The sequence below is a fragment of the Papio anubis genome, chromosome 1, assembly GCF_008728515.1.
Source record: "Papio anubis isolate 15944 chromosome 1, Panubis1.0, whole genome shotgun sequence".
NCBI classification, from domain to species: domain Eukaryota; kingdom Metazoa; phylum Chordata; class Mammalia; order Primates; family Cercopithecidae; genus Papio; species Papio anubis.
Window position 1 is genome coordinate 196,350,630 of NC_044976.1, and position 16,790 is coordinate 196,367,419.

Consider the following 16,790-nt stretch of genomic DNA (forward strand, 5'->3'; position numbering starts at 1 on the left):
TTGTGTCTTAAGTACTAAATTATTATAAAAAGATTTAAAAAAAATACAAGTGAGACTGAATAAAAAAAATATTATGGTGTATTCACATAATAGAATACCACTCAGTAACAAGGAGGAGTGAAGTACTGATGCAAGCAATAACACAGATAAATCTCAAGAAACAGTGTGATAAGTAAAAGCTGGATACAAAAGTATACGTGTTGTGTGATTCTACCAACAAAGTTTAAACACGGCTGGGCGTGGTGGCTCACGCCTCTAATGCCAGCACTTTGGGAGGCTGAGGCGGGCAGATCACTTGAGGTCAGGAGTTCGAGACCACCCTGGCCAACATGGCAAAACTCTGTCTCTACTAAAAATGTAAAAATTAGCTGGGTATGGTGGCACACACTTGTAATCCCAGCTGTTCAGGAGGCTGAGGCAGGAGAACTACTCGAACCCAGGAGGTAGAGATTGAAGCGAGCCAAGATCGTAACACTGGCCTCCAGCCTAAGCGACAGAGTGAGTCTCTGTCTGGGAAAAAAAAAAAAAAGTTTAAACATGCAAAAATACACTCTGATGATGTGGCGGTGGGGGTGCGGGTGGTAAGAGAAATAAAAAAGGGCTGAAAGAAACTTTCTAGGGTGATAAAAGGGTGTTGGTTACATGAGTATATTTACGTGTCAAAACATATCAAACTGTATATTTTAGGTCTATTTTGCTGTATATAAATTTTCAAGTTTTAAAGTTCACAAGCTTATTTAACCTCCTCCCACCTCTTGACAAAAATCTAGGAAGTTTAGTGGTATAAGGGAAAAACACTGAATTCTGGAAAGGGAGGATCTGAAATGTAACCCTCTTCTCTCACCTTCTAGTTCTATTACCTTGAGCAAGTAAGTTAACATCTCTACTTCTCATTTTTCCCATCTGTCGAATGTGAAAAATCTATTAATGGTCATCTCCAACAAAATGCCCCAAAAATAAAATGCCAATAATATAAAGGAAAATGCTTTGTAAATGACACAAGGTTATATAGAAAAGAGATGAAATGAATCACTATTTTCCAAACTGGGGTAGAGTGAGGGGAGGAAAATCTGCTAGAGTACCCCCACAGGGGTTATTTAAATTTATATGAGGTCAGGAGAGCGAGATCATCCTGGCCAACACGGTGAAACCCCGTTTCTACTAAATATACAAAAATTAGCTGGGTGTGGTGGTGCGTGCCTGTAATCTCAGCTACTTGGGAGGCTGAGGCAGAAGAATGGTTTGAACCTGGGAGGTGGAGATTGCAGTGAGCTGAGATTGTGCCACTGCACTCCAGCCTGGTGACAGAGAGGGACTTCCTCTCAAAAAAAAAAAAAAAAAAAAAAAATTACGTGATGATTTCCTCTTTCTACCATTTTGAATTTCCATAGCTGATCAGGGCCACTAAATCAAGAGCTCACATTTGGCTTCCACTTTTCCTTAAACACACACACACACACGCACACACACACACACACCCTCCATAAGCTCTGACTCCTCTTATTTGCTCTGTCTGCTTTGCGAGGTGCTCAATCTGCATAAACCATGAAAATAAATCAACCAGACAATGAGGAAAAAGCAACAAACCGCAGCCAAGGCCAAGGTACAAACCCCACCCGGGGAAGAATAGGTCATTAGGTCCTGCTGTGAGTCATGGATGTCACCGTGCTTGAAATGGATTTGGTCGCAGGAGGAAAGTCACCCATTTGTGGGCTCCTCTCTGTCTCATTCCCCTCCTTTCTTCTCCCCCCACCTTCAACTGTTCTTTTTGGAGGGTTGTTTATATGTTCTCTGCACCTCCCTCTTCCCCTGCTCTTGCTTCTCTCCTGCACTTTCTCTTTCTCTCTAGGCTGGGTTTAATTTGACACCTTGAGCTTTGGTAACGAGGTGGGGAGCAGAACAGCCACAGTGGAATTCATTAGGCTCAACACTGCAGGGCCCGCTCTCTGTGCGTTAATGACATCGGAGGGTAGGGAAACGAGACAGCCACCACGCGAGATGAAATAAACATGAGGACTGTCAGCAGTGACAGCCTAAGCAAAGGGGACAAAATGAGCCAGGTAGAGACCTTTCCCCGTCCGCACAATGCAAACCGACAGCTTGCAATGCCCCCCCTCCGCACAGCCTCCACCACCCTCTTCCCAAAGCTGAAGGATGGGTAATGAAGAGGGGGGTGAGATCGAAATGTGGATGGGAAAGAAGAAAATAAAATACAATTAAATTATCATTGTTTTAACATACAAATTTCATTTATCAGTTTAATGTTGGTGGAAACCGAATTCATCACCCTCCTTCGGAGACCGGAGGTACGAGGAGGCTGGGGTGGGAGTTGGCACGCCTGGGCTGGGCTATGCTTGAAGTGTTCTTTCCTTTCCCCTCACCTCTTAAGCTCTAGGCTGATTTCTTTTTTCTGAGCAACATCATTCCCCCCATTTTCAACCACCATCCCTCCCTGGTACTAAAGGGAATGCTACAAGGAGGAAAAGAAGGGAGAAGGGAAGCAGAGGTGGTGGAGAAGAACTAAAATGCTACTTCCTGCACGCTTTTTTTTTCTTGGAGGTGGAGAGGAGGAGGATGATGAAAATTCAAGCAGCATGTTCTAGACCGCAGAGCAGCGTGAGCTATATCCACACTGTGCAAAGTCCTTAATGTGCACACCTAGAGGAGCACACTGAGGCCCTCTTCTCAGTTAACAGTTGTCAAGAGACAAAGACAGGTTGTCCAGCAGGGTTAACTGGTAAGGAAAGTTTTAGGGACTATGATGGCTTTCTATTATTCACATAAAGCAGACTGTAAACAGACTAAATCAGGGCTGCCTTCTCTTCCAATAGCAAATAGCAAAGATAGCCAGGTTATACCTGTAACCCCAGCACTGGGAGTTACAGGGAGTCTGAGGCGGGCAGATCATTTGTCAGTAGTCCAAGACCAACCTGACCAACATGGTCAAACCCTGTATCTACTAAAAATACAAAAACTAGTCAGGCGTGGTAGCAGGCACCTGTAATCCCAACTACTGAAGAGGCTGAGGCAGGAGAATCTATTGAACCCGGGAGGCGGAGGTTGCAGTGAGCCAAGATCACGCCACTGCACTCCAGCCTGGGCAACAAAGCGAGACTCCGACTCAAAAAAAAAAAAGAAGGTAGCAAAGGAATAGTCTCTCGTTACACCAGATGCCTAGGAGTCTAGTGGCTTCCCCATCTCTAAAAAGTCTCCAAATCTGACTCCATATGGCTGGCCACAATGTGAGGCCCAGGGATGGGATCTGTAGCACTACATTTGCCTTAATTTTGTCTGCAGATCCACATGGCCAGAGTTGAGAGTTGCTTCTATGCCCATTTCCCAGAAACCTTCAACCCTTTCTCTCCCTTCCTCAGAGAGAGGAGTTTGGGGAGCAAAGTCCATACTTTAAAGCCAAATATCTTTGTTTTTTTTGGCCACGGACTTCTCAAGCAAGGTTTTCAAAGAACCTCCAAAGCTGGCAATGTTATTATGAGAAGGGACAGGAAAGCCATTATATTTTTATTAACTAGCATTAAAGGGAATTCATAAGAGAAAGTATGTGAAGGCTGGATCAAGGTCAAAATTCAAACTTAGAACAGACCCAGCATGGTCATTTTGAGTTGCATGAGTTTAAGTCTGCCCTATCACACCCCTGGCAGGAGGTGGAATGCAATAAAAAGCTAACTTGAAAGTTTGTTACAGTCTGCTGCAAGGATGTGAAGGACAAGGGAGGCCAGGTGCAGCAGACTGGGATCTCCTTATGCTTGAATTTATGGGACACAATCTAGGAAGCCAAGTGGCAGGGACTCCAAGCCACAGGTAGGAACAACTAATACCAGAAAACAGCCAGTTTTGCATACTGGGGGGGTGGAAAACTGATAGATTTAGGGCATTATCTTTTAAGGGGGTTGGGAGGATGGCAGTTTTGTCAAACAGGTTCTCGGTTTAAGGTCTAGAGACTCCCAACAAAAGTTTTCTCTACATTCAAAAATAGTTAACACTTTCCTTCTCTATATGGCATGAAAATAGATGAGTTAAAAACTCATACTAAGCACTATAATCCCTGAAGGAAAGCGATCCATTAATAAAAGTGCTTTAGATGTATTTTACATTTAAAAGACTAATTTTGTTTTAAGCTAGAAAATATGATTACAGAATACTTTGTTAAGGGAAGGAGACACACACAGCCCATTTGTTTTGGAAGGCAGCAGGTGAAGTGACTAAGAGCATGGCGGTGGGAGAGGACCGAACTAGATCTGTAGGCCAGTGTTCCCACATTCCAGTACATTCTAGCATGGGCCCCCTGAAAATGATAGAGGTCCAGAATGAATACAAAGTAACCCCGCAGAGGTGTGTCATCTTGGAATGAAAGAGGTAAAGAGCCTACGTCACATCAATGACACCAAAGGTATCACAGTTAAACAAAAAGCATGTTTCCCATATTACTCACTTGGACCCTCCCACAATTTTCTTTCTTTTGGCCCAGTTCTAATTGCAAGCCTACCCCTGGGGCTAGAGGCCCCTGCTCCGTGCATGTTTTCATTGCATTACACTGCCGTACTCAATCTCTAAGATAATCTCTGCAGAAGCTGATTTCTCCTCTCATGTTTTCCCTCGTATCTGAAAAGGAAAGCCAAACGCCCTCCCACCAAGAGCAAGCAGCTGACAAATCAACAAGTCCAGAGGCATTCAGTATAGCAGAAAGAGGCGGGTAGCTTAGAGTAAGATAAGCAAGTTTGATCCCCTTCTCTACTATTTACAGGTTTTGGGACCCAGAGAAAATTATGTAGCCTCTCTGGGCCTCCGCATCCTTCTCTGTAAAATGGGGAGGATAACAGCAACCTCTCTGCTGCATGCAAGTAAAATATCCTAAGTGTGATTTCCCCACAACGGTGGCTGGCATGTGACTCACACTTTCAGTGGCAGCCAGCTAGTGAGGAGGTGGCCAAAGAACTTGCTGTGACACTTCTAAAGTTTCCCGGTCTTGAAGTATGTGAAAAATAAGTTACACAAGCCAAATGGGCTACACTTACTATAAGAATATCCTATAGCTTGATAACTTTAAAGTATAGTTTAAGTTTCCTTCCTCCACTGTTAATCGGAAGCACTGAAATCACACCCCTAATAAGCCCCTCTTTGCCTTTCTCTGGGCACACTCAAGTTCACCTCCTATCATCAGCCTCCCCAGGTCCCCGGGGATTTCACAACCCCAGTGTATAACACAAAAGCTGGGGTGCTTTGAGAAAATACAGATGCTCAGCACCAGCCCCCAGATGTTCCGATTTCATCATTCCAGGGTAGATCCCAGGCACTGGTAATATTTTTTTAAAGTTCCCCAGGTGATTTTAATGTTCAGCCAGGGTTGAAAACCACTCTGTACCAAATATACTTGTTATTGAAAGGTTTATGCATAACATTAAAAAAAATTTTATGACGATTTTTATTGCCGTAACAACTTGGCAGAAGGGTTAGGCCTGCTCACCTAAAAAGGAAAGCTCCTCAGGCTTCTTAAAAGATCATACCTGGGAGGGGCCTGGGGGGGTCAACTAAGTCACCAGGAATTCATGGAGGAGGCTGAGAGAAGGAAGTGACTTTCCCTGATAACAAAACAACTTCCCAGCAGGGCTGGATTCCTTCCTGGAAAACCTGGAGTCGTTAGGATTTTCCTCCTTTGGCTGTAGTGGTGGCTCTGGGGTCTGGACTGCTGTGCTCTTCTCTCTGCTCTTCTTCCCTCTTTTCTTATCCTCCCTAGTGGTTCCTCCTCCGGAGGCCCCTGTTCAACCTTCAGTGCTAAATGCTATCAGTTTGATGAGTTCTATTTGGTGCCTTGAGCTTTGAAAGGGAAGGTGCCATGAAAATCTTAATAAACAAATAAATAATTCATACTAGGCACTGGTCTATTCTCTACACCACTAGGTTTCAAAGATTTCTTAAAAGCACTCTTTCCCATAAACCCGAGCAAATAAAAGCCATGAAACAAAGGTGCAGGGGTTGAAGTTGGGGTGGGACCCCCGAGCCTGTAGGGCTGCCCCCCTTACTACCAGGAAGACTGTCCTGGGACACCTCCATAGTCTTCCCAGGGCCATGTCCTGCAGAACGGACCGAATGCCACTGCATTAAAGGTATGAGTGCACAGTGTGTGTTTGTGGTGGGCAGTCCTAAAGGATATAACCGCATTCCACCACACATCCTGACCCCTAAAAAGGATTTGCTGTAAAACAAACACGCCTCTGTGAAAAACTGCATGTGCTGAAATTGGGTGGTGAGAAAAATAAAGAGACATGGCAGTGGTTGGACCTGTTTACTCAATCCTGTAATGGATTTAAGAGCACATAACTATCAAAAAAAAAAAAAAATCTCTCTCCTCTCAATGAGCAGGGACATATCTCTAACAAATGTGCACAGGTATGTGTGACTTTCTACCTGTTACCTCTGCTGAAGACTTAGTGTCCCCAAGTCTTTTTTCCATTCAGAAACAAGGAATAATGGAGGGCAATTAGAAGTAAGAGGTCAATTTGACCACATCTCCCCCTCGGAAGCATCCACAGGTCTTTGGCAGCCAGGACAGAGGCTGCCTCTTCTAGGTAGTCAGCCTACAAGGGAAGCTCTAAAAAACACCCTCTGGTTGATTCCATAATGTATGTGGCTGTCAATGACGAGCTTTCCTACTGTTGATCAAACTAGTTACGCAGTAACCACTACTGATTCAGTACCTACATTTGCCAAAAACATCAGATTGATTATTTTAAATGGTTTTCATAACATAGATGAGGTGAGGATTAAAATGGGATTTTTTGCTTTTTTCTTTGTTCCTTTAACCAGCACGCTGCTCCTGAATCAATTTCCCCCTCATTCTTCTGCTCCAAAGAAACTCTGGCTTGCTGAGAAGACTAGGTCTGGATATCCAAAATGCCATCAAGAAAAGGAGGCACAGAGAGAAAAATAAAATCCCTTCAGATTCGCATCTTGTGTTACGCATAAAAGCACTTTTGTTTGGCCCTTATAATTTTTCCCCAGGGCAGTTGCCATAATCCCCACTTATAGATGAGATAACTGAGACAGAAAGATGAGGTGACTTGCCCACAGTCACGCAGCCTGGGTCTCATGGGGCTTGGATCCAAGTCTTCCACTTCTCAGTGCAGTTCTTTACCTATCACACAAGTCCTGCCTCAAAATTCAAAGTGCCCATTGTTAACCTGGACTGAAGAAAGCAAAAGAATCACTGAACAACTTTAATTCAGGACGGTCATATCGCCTTAGTGTTGTCATTTCTCCCCAGTACAATCTCATGACCATTTCCAGTTTCCTTGGGGACAAATTTGCACATTAATCGGGAGTGAGGTATATATCTGTGTGTACATGTTGGCAAGAATAATGGGCCCTAAGCTATTTTCAAAGGTCCCCTTACTTTGTCCTCCATATTTCCATCCCAAGTCCTCCTGCCATGGTTTTTCTCCCACCTCTCTTGTTTCAAGTTCTTTTTGATCACCCCCCACTATACTCTTTAGCCCAAGCCCCCCTTCTCCTCTGCCTTAAAATCAAACAGCCATGGAGTTTGTTCAGATTCCCTATTCATCAAGGAAATGAATTCCATATGCATAATTCATTTCTTTTGTGAACTTTTTTCCCCTTCAGGGAGTTAATGCTCCCCAGTGCATTGGGAACAGAGACAGTGACAGAAGGACCAGAGAGCAAGGGGGCAAAAATGCTTTTCCCCATGTAAATGGGACAGATAGGGGCCAAAAGGTCTAGCCTCTGCTGGCGGACACCTTGAGCTCCACAATTCTATCTCACCAAAAGGGGGGGAATCCTGTACTGGTTATTAGGGCACAATAGGCTTCATCCTTAAGGGTGAGAAGCCCAGGGAGCCCAGAAGCCTTTTGAGGCTGGAGGCCTTATTTCCAAACCCAGTGGATGACTCATGGGTAGAAAGAAATCGATAGAGTCTTCCCACTCCTTTATGTCCCTGCTCATATTAAAAACCCAAAACTGAACAAAGAGATATACACCGTGCCCAATGCACCATGTTTAACAGCTGTTGCATTTGGAGAAAAAGCAGTCCCTAGTCCAAAGTCAGATTTGAAAAACGGCTTTATTAAGAGAAAGATTTACTGTATATGAACTCCAAGACTAGAAACTGGAGGAGGAGCAGCTGAGAGAGACAGATCTGCCAGACGGAGAGCCCAACTGATTCCACTGGCTGATGTTACCTCTTGGCAAGATACACTGACCCACACAACATCCTGGACGTTGAAGCCTTTGGTTATTAACTCTTTAATAACAGTCTGGAGTCCCCAAAGTTCAGAACTGATTTAATAAATGGCACAAGACACATTAAGGCCAAGATATACCTTTTATCCTAAAACAGTCTATTTCAGGAAATTCATGTTACTTGGCATCTTATTTAAATATTTTTTAATCCATCCTTCTTTTCTGTTTTTAACTTCCAACTTTATCTCCATTTAGGAAAAAAAAAAAAACACAAAAGCTGATAAACATTTTAGATTTAGGAATTGTTTTGCCTGATTTGCCCAAGACCACCTCTTAGCTCAGGGTCTGCATCATTGTAAATGAAGGGTGGCTGGCAGGCTCTCTTAGAGGAACTGTCTAGGGTCCTAAGATGAGCAGAATTTGGTACACACCTCCTAATATAGACTGCTCCAAAGATGTCGTTTAAATACGTAATAATAAAGTTTCATTTGCTGTTTACTTTTCTCTGTACGGTTGGATACAGACTAGATAGGTAACGTACTAGTAGGAAACAAAAGTGGATCCGCTAAAAAATTCCAAGAAACAGAAATTTTACTGTGATTCCTGTAGAATTAACTCGTAAAGACAAGTAAAATCCCCCAAGGCTTTCATCCAATGTATGAAATGAAAACCAGAAAAGCAGCTGGCCAGACTTTTTTAACCATCCATTAGAAGCATGATGCCAAAAGTAAGCACTCCATGTAGAAACTAGGGATGTCATCAACATTGATGAGATTAGAGAAAGGGCTTGGCTGCTGGCCTCAGAGAGCTTATAATCTATTTACAAAAGAAAGAATTGTGAAGGGAATGCCAAAGTTAAAGTTAAACTGAACCCAAAGAATATATAAGCAATAAATATGTAAGTGAGTCAAGCTGCTCCCAGTGGTTATCAGGGATTCCCAGCTATATCCGACATGAGAGTCTTCAGAGCACAATGATTTTGTGCAAGGTCTTTGGAGTGGGGTAGACATGGGTTTAAACCCCAACCATGCCACTTACTGGTTACATAATTTTGGAAAGAATTTACCCTCTCAAACTTCATCTGTAAAATATATGTGATAATTTTGCTTCTTCATCGGCTATTTGTAAGAATCTAATTAGATTAATACATATACAATAACTCAGTAGTATGCCCAGCATGTCATAAGTATCCAAAAGGTTGTAACTTAAAAAATAAACAAATAAAGCCAAGGTATTAGCTCATGTACCACTGGAAACAAACAGTGCTGCAGACTGACATGGTAACAGATAACTTGCTTTGGCACATGGTGGGAGGTCACATTCTGGAACTTAAAAATGTTGCCCTATCTGCAGTATGCCACATATCTGGTTCTTGTGTGGACTGGCTAGAAAGTGAGCCAAAGAGAATTAAGAAAACCAATCCCTTCACCAAAAACCAAGTTTTCCCATCTTCTTCTAGAATATATACCCCGAACCTTGCCCTTTCTTTTTACCAGGTGGAGCCTCCATTCTATCTTCCACCATGACACCACGTCAGCATTGCTGTCTTTCCTGTACTAAATCTGGACAGTAAATGGCATCACCCTGTCACGGGGGTACGGAGAGCATCTGCAACGCCCCATTTAACTGCTCTGTGCTCCTATCTTCGGGCTTCATTAGCATATTTCAGCAGGGCCTTGATGGATGAAGATGGATGGGGCAACATCATCCTTGGTGAAATCACTGTTTCATCAAGGTTAAACCAGCCTCAAGCTTCGCCACCTCCCTTTGTTTGGCTAGGTTTCTAATAACAAAATTAACGGCAGAATTAATGCCCAGGAGGCTCCCAGTGAAATATACTGATGCCCTCAGAATGAAGCTTTATCCTGGACCTCCCAGTTTATAATCCATCAATCAGTTGCTTCTATACTTTATCTTAAAATAAAACATCACCTCCATCACAGCAGACGCCGGCTTCTCTATCCTTTCATCTGAAACAACTGGGCTGGGTAAAAGAATAAAAGGTGGCTCGTTACCTTAGAATGATCACAGTGACACAGTCCAAGCAGACCGCAGAAACTATGTATGTCCAGTTTCCAGAACTAGACTGTGAGCTCCTTGAAGGCAGACAGTTTTTGTTCTATTTCCTTTCAATATCTCATTTTCTATTTTTCTGTGCGGCAAAAGGAGCACATGTTCACTAAGTCCTGGCTGATATTAAAGGAATTGTATTCACCATGAGAAAAAAACACCTAATCAAATAAATAAATTCATACTGAACACTTACCATCTACCAAAGATTTCACGGGGCCAGGTTACAGTACTAGGTCCTAGACCTCAGGACCTTAGGAACTACCCTGACAAGTTTCAACATGATTCCTGAAGGATATGGTCTCCTAATCAACCACTGAGACATACTTGGATGCTTCTCCATATGAAAATGGAGAGATGCCCTGAATGTCCTGGTCTGAGACCAAAAGGAGAAATCATGTTGGTGAGAGTGGTCAAATAGCTGGGGTCATACCTAGGTTCTATTTTTAGTTCCATTTCCTATTAATAGTCACATCCCCTTGGCAAGACACTTCTACTTGCTGGGACTCAGTCTCTACCAAATAGAGTAAGCCTGCACTTGGTTCTGCCAGTTCTGAAACAGGGTCACAACAAACTCTGCAGGTGTACCTTCTTAGAGCTGGTGTTGGAAATGTGGAAATGCACAGAGTCCCCTGAAAAATAAGCTCGGTGGAAATAAACAGTACTACAGATGGGGCTTATTCTATGAAAACAGAACACTGCTAACCTGGACAATCACATAATTCATTTTAACAAAATGATGGAGAAAGAAAAAACAAAACACAACAAAAGAGCCACCAAAAAGCAGTACATATCATATAATTAATCGAGACACTTTACCTCACTGAACCTCAATTTTCCAGGGGTACTACTGAGGATGAAAAGCTTAAAATTTATCAAGTGTTCTAACTTCCCTAAAGGAAGGGTGTTAGCTGAATACCAAAAGTCACCCTGAGCATGCAAAACCCAACCCAATTTGTGATATCTGGCATGGGAAGGATGCAAATCCAGACGTTCACGCCATTTGGAGGGAGTCAATACAATAAAATCCTTTCTCGCAGTGTTCTCTGACTTAGAATAAAATCTGGAATTCTTAAAATTCAAAAGAAGAGTAAGTACTGGACAAAAGACACGTTAGCCTTGAAGTTATCCCTCAGGCCTGCTATCCTTGTGTCTTCTTCATTAAGTGCCTCTGCAGTAAATAGCTGAGGGAAGGCAACTGAGTCAGGCTAGACCTGAAGTTAACACCATAAGCTGCCTTTGGTGGCAACCAAGGCCTCTGCCCAGAGTCACAGAGAGGAAACCCCATGGAACTAGGGCACAGGAAGACGAGTCATTTTGGCCCTTGCCAATGGGGAGGGCAGCTGAGAAAGCATGTCGAGGCAGGAAAATGGCCCGGTTGCTTTACTGGTCCAGATTAAGTCATTGGATGGCCCCCAGGTCTGAGCTAGTTTCTGAGGTACCATAGTGGGAATTGGTGGGCCCCTAATGACAGAGAGATGGATGAATGGACCCCATTCCCATTTTTCCTCTTCTCTCCCCTTCTCTTCTCTCTCCTTCCTCTCTGCCCCCAGTGGCCAAGGACAACACTAAAATCAGTATCACGAGTCTGCTGTGGCACATGGCCATGGAATGTGACCGTCAGAGGCAGCTCAGAGAGGACACAACTGGAAGAACAGGTGGTGTGGAATTTTAGAACCACTGCCTTAAGCATTCTGCCCAAAGTCCCAGAATGGGTGCTCTGATGGGAGCTTTTCGAGCGATGGTCCCTCCCTGCACAGAGAATAAGAAATGGGTGAGGATGATAGTATCCTGGAGAAGCTGTAACTTTGACAGCTCGAAGGGTCTTAAGCAACCAAGTCCTCCTTTGACAGAGAGGTCAAGCTATTAACATCTGTTTGCCCAGAATACTGTGCCTGTGTTTGCTTTAAGACACAAGGAACCGACCGGGTGCAGTGGCTCATGCCTCTAATCCTAGCACTTTAGGAGGCCGAGGCAGGTGGATTGCCCGAGCTCAAGGGTTGGAGACCAGCCTGGGCAACATGGTGAAACCCCGTCTCTACTAAAATACAAAAAAATCAGCCGGGCATGGTGGTGGGCATCTGTAATCCCAGTTACTCAGGAGGCTGAGGCATCAGAATTGCTTGACTCCGGGAGGCAGAGGTTGCAGTGAGCTGAGATCGTGCCACTGCACTCCAGCCTGGGCGACAGAGCAAAACTGTGTCTCAAAAAAACACACCAAAAAATGAGGAACCACTGAAAATAACTATAAACCGTCCTTTGTGCTAGTGTCATCACATCGTTTCCCCATATGTATGTTGCACAAGGAGCAATCTGCCGAGTGGAGCACTTAAACAGTAGTCCAGATGAGTAATTCCAAACCCCTGACCTACCTTGTTCTGAGAAATAGGTCAATGTTATCATCATTCTAGCTGAGGAAACTGAGGAATAAGAGCTCTTAGCAGGACCTGGATGAGAAGCCAGTTTAGAACCCAAGGCCTTCCCCATTTGGATTCCTTAGCTACTCTGTATACTAGCAGACATACAAATGTAAACAGAGCAGAAAAGATGCAAGGGCCCTCTTCCAACCCTACTGACCCACCTAGCACATCCAGGCCTCCAGGAGCCAGGCTGTGATCTTTTGGGGAATATACACTGATGTCACAATTTTGAAGTCTAAAATTCAGGTCTTGTCAATACCTGGAACCCTCGGACTCCTTGGTGGCTTTCTACCCACTCCAGCCCCTCTGGCTTTGGCAGGGGCTTCATCTATACCATCAGGCCACAGGATTTTTTTTTTTTTTTTTTAAATATAGAACACAGCTGGGTATGGTGCCTTACACCTGTAATCCCAACATTTTGAGAGGCTGAGGTAGGAGGATCACTTGAGCCCAAGAATTTGAGACCAGCCTAGGCAACATAGTAACACCCCATCTCTACAAAAAAAAAAAAATAGAAAAAATTAGCTGGGCATGGTGGTGCATGCCTATAGTTCCCGCTAACAGGGAGGCTGAGGTGGGAGGACCGCTTAAGCCCAGGAAGTCAAGGCTGCAGAGAGCCATGGTCATGCCACTGCACTCCAGCCTGAGTGACAAAGCAAGACCCTGTCTCAATCAATCAATCAACCAATCAATCAATCAATAAACACTTCACCACTTTGCATGTCATCCTTGCCTAGATGCCATGCCAATCTTCTCTGTATCATTGTAACTTTAGTATATGTGCTGCCAAAATGAGCACAGGCCATAGGATTTGGATCTCATCTTGGAACTAATGGTCTCTAGGGTTCCAAACAAATCATCCCACTGCTCTGTACTACTGTCTCATCATCCTAAAGATGGGAGCAAACCATCCTAACTGATTCCGTATGGATTAAGAAACCACTAAAATCAATTACTACCATCCAGGCACCCAGCATCAAAAGAAGAGAGATCTCTTGTCTTTTCCAATCTAAACAGAGAGAAATAAAGGCTCTTCATTTAGGAGGCTAAGACGGAGGACAAAAACCAAGACATTGAAGTTTGGAATAAACAGGGTAGCTACAATACTCACCTTCTTTTCCCAACTTCCTACTCTTTAATCATGGAGAGGAGGTGAACAGCAACAATTACGTTACACTTGCTGCATGCCAGATGGAACTAGCGCCTCTTTTAACCTTCCAGCCCAGTCTGTAAAGCAGATATTGCTATCCCTTACAGACAAGAGCAGTAAGGTTCAGATGAACAAGCAGCTTGCATAAAGCCACATTGCTGGTAGGTAGAAGAGATAAGGATTGAACTAAGGCCTTCTGATGCCAAGCCTGTACTCTGGCTACTATTCAACTCCTGTAGAGAAAAAACGGGCAGGCAGTACCTACTCATCCCAGGAGGGGTAGGGGGAATCTGCACACTCCCTTTTTCTTGCTGCCAAATAATATCTTCCTTAAGCATTCCGTTCCAAATGCTTCCAATGTTCCATGCGCACAACTGCCAAGCACAGTAGAGGCCGGCACTCTGACTCTGGGGGCCTCTGCCAAGCAAGCCCCTTTTAGAATCTATAGTGAGCAGGTGACCTCATTGAAGAGTGTCATGTGTGAGGGTGACGGTCAGAGCTGGGAGAAAGGGCAAACCAGCAGGGATCGCCTGCCTTTATCACTCCTGAATGCTTTGTTCCCCGGGCCTCAAAGAACAATCAGTAGTCACGCTCTGCTCCACTTGTCGTTTTCACCCATAGTGTGAGTGTGTGTGAGTGTATGTGTGTGTCTTTATCAGAAAACCGGCGGCTTTATATTCACACATGCAGAGTAAAGGCTTGGGCTCAGTAGAGGCAGCACCCAGAGGGGTCTAGCACTTTTCAGAGATTCCTCTTCCGGCTTACGAGTCAACATGCCAGTGCACAATATCTTCAAAGGGGAAACTGAGGAATGCTATGTAAGTATCCCTGCTCAGCCCTAGGCAGCTTGGAAACGAATCACTTTAAAACATACACTTGTGTATTTTTCCACCCTGGTTCATAATGTTTTCCTACCTCTCACTATGGCTAGGGCGGAGAGCAACCCATAGAAGCCATCTGTATTTTCCAGCAGACCAAACAGGAAGAGGCGCAGAAATCTGCGCAAGTGACCACGCTGCCGCTGTTGCTAGGCAGCACGATTATGTCCATTCTCCGCTGCTTGGCAACCAGCCTTTCCCATCACATATACACACAGTCACAGCAGCAATATGAGTGCCCTTAACTGTTGCCTTACAGCTTTCAAAGAAAAGGGCTGAATTTCAAAGGAACTTATAAACATTAATAGACCCCCTCAATATTCCACTCACACTGAGATGGCCCCCAGAGCACGATGGCTCTATTTAATCAGAAATTATCCTTTTGGTGATACTTGAGTTTGCACCTGATGGTTGCACAAATCTTCTCGTGAATGCAGTGACAGGCCAGAGAGATGAGTAAAGAGCTTCAGTCAGCAAGCTTGAACTTTTGGAGAAGAAAGCCTGTTCTGTCTGCCCCCATACCTCTGAAGAATCCACTGGTGAAATAATCTGCTCCCCAGGATCCGCCATCTAGGGAACTATGACAGAATAAGGGCCAAATACCTTGAACAGTGACGTTCCTTTCTGTGGTCCCCAACCAAATGTCAGTGGAACTTGGCAGGCCTCTCCTCACTGAGGGCAAACCTGTCCTACAGTCATCCTAACCTCACTGGTCACAATCTGTCACTCCTCAGCAGCAGGGCCAAAGTCATCAACCTATCGTGCAAATCAAATAGCTGCCTACTGAATAACAGGACTCCCTCACCCTACCTCCTGCCTTTGGTCGATAAAAAACAGATGCCCAAAATCCCACAGGAAGTTAGCATCCCAGTAGGCAGCTGAACTCAGGAGCTCCTGGTCTATAATCAACGGCCTCAGCCACCGTCCAACCAGCCCCACTGCTTTCATGCGAGACCCACATAAGAATCATGTTAAACCATTTTTTCTTCCAGTTTTACTTTGGTCCAACTTTTTAATATGTTAACTTTTCAAATGACCCCTTTAGGTGGCACTATATAGAGTTCGGCTCTGCCTATCAGGGAAAGCAGTCCGTTAATACTAGCAAGGGCATATGCATTTTCTTCTAGATCTCTCTGTAGGACTTTAGAAAAGTCTCCAAGCATCATTCCGATTATAGTCTGAATTCAGTGAGATCATCCAAAGTGATAACCTCATTGGTATTTCATTTTCTTCACAGCCCCAGCTGGAGAATTTTTCCCCTCATTAAAATTAACGAGGTCAGTTTCCCAAGCTCAAGATACTGAGCACTCCTGTTGGTGGAGTTTTGTTTCTTAAATTGAGCCACATTTCTATAAGTGTAAAGTTATACTAAGCGTCATTTACTTTATTGCTGTGTAATAAGAAACCAAAATGGAAGTCCTAAGCTATCCTCCTACCATATCCTACACTTCAGTGGCCACATGCAAACACACACAAACCACACGTCCCCAACTCAACCCACGGTCTCTTCCCATTCTGGCCATGAAAGAAACCCCACCACAGTTTAGAATCAGCAGCTTGGTGGAAAATATAAAAACACTCAGGCCTTCTAAGTGGCTAAGGGCTCCAGTGTTACAGCCAATTTGAGAAGAAAGTTGCAGTCTCCCTGGGCATTTGTCAAAGCCATGAGGAGAAGACGTGAACATTTCTATCTCCTTCTCAAGCTCTTCTCTGCAGCCAGCAACAAGGTGACTAGGTATCCAAAGTTCAGTGTGACCTTAGTACTCATAAAACTCCCCAACCAAAAATCAAGAGGAAATACTATGTCAGCAAGTAGAAACTGTGCTTCACATTCCAACTCTGGTGAAAAGGGAAAAAGAGAAAAGGATAAAAATTAAAAGCCAATTTCATAAATGAGGTGGAAAGGCACTCTACAAGACAACTAAAAACATACACTTTCCACATGGAACAAACAAGCTGGGCTCATGCACCTTGTTCCAAGCTGAAACAAGATGCTTTCAAGATGGTCATGTAGAAATGAAAACAGCCTTTTCAGACTCACTCTTTCGGTCATCCTTTCAA

At 44.0% G+C, this 16,790-nt stretch overlaps 1 protein-coding gene and 1 non-coding gene across 5 annotated transcripts in view; both read right to left on the reverse strand.

The window, feature by feature from the left end:
• Nucleotides 1-16,790, reverse strand: part of PBX1 (PBX homeobox 1) — a 327,299-nt gene that overhangs the window by 232,962 nt on the left and 77,547 nt on the right. The gene's annotated exons all lie outside the window — the stretch shown is intronic.
• Nucleotides 13,394-13,500, reverse strand: LOC116272039. The gene has a single exon (XR_004180774.1). It is a non-coding gene; the product is annotated as a U6 spliceosomal RNA (small nuclear RNA).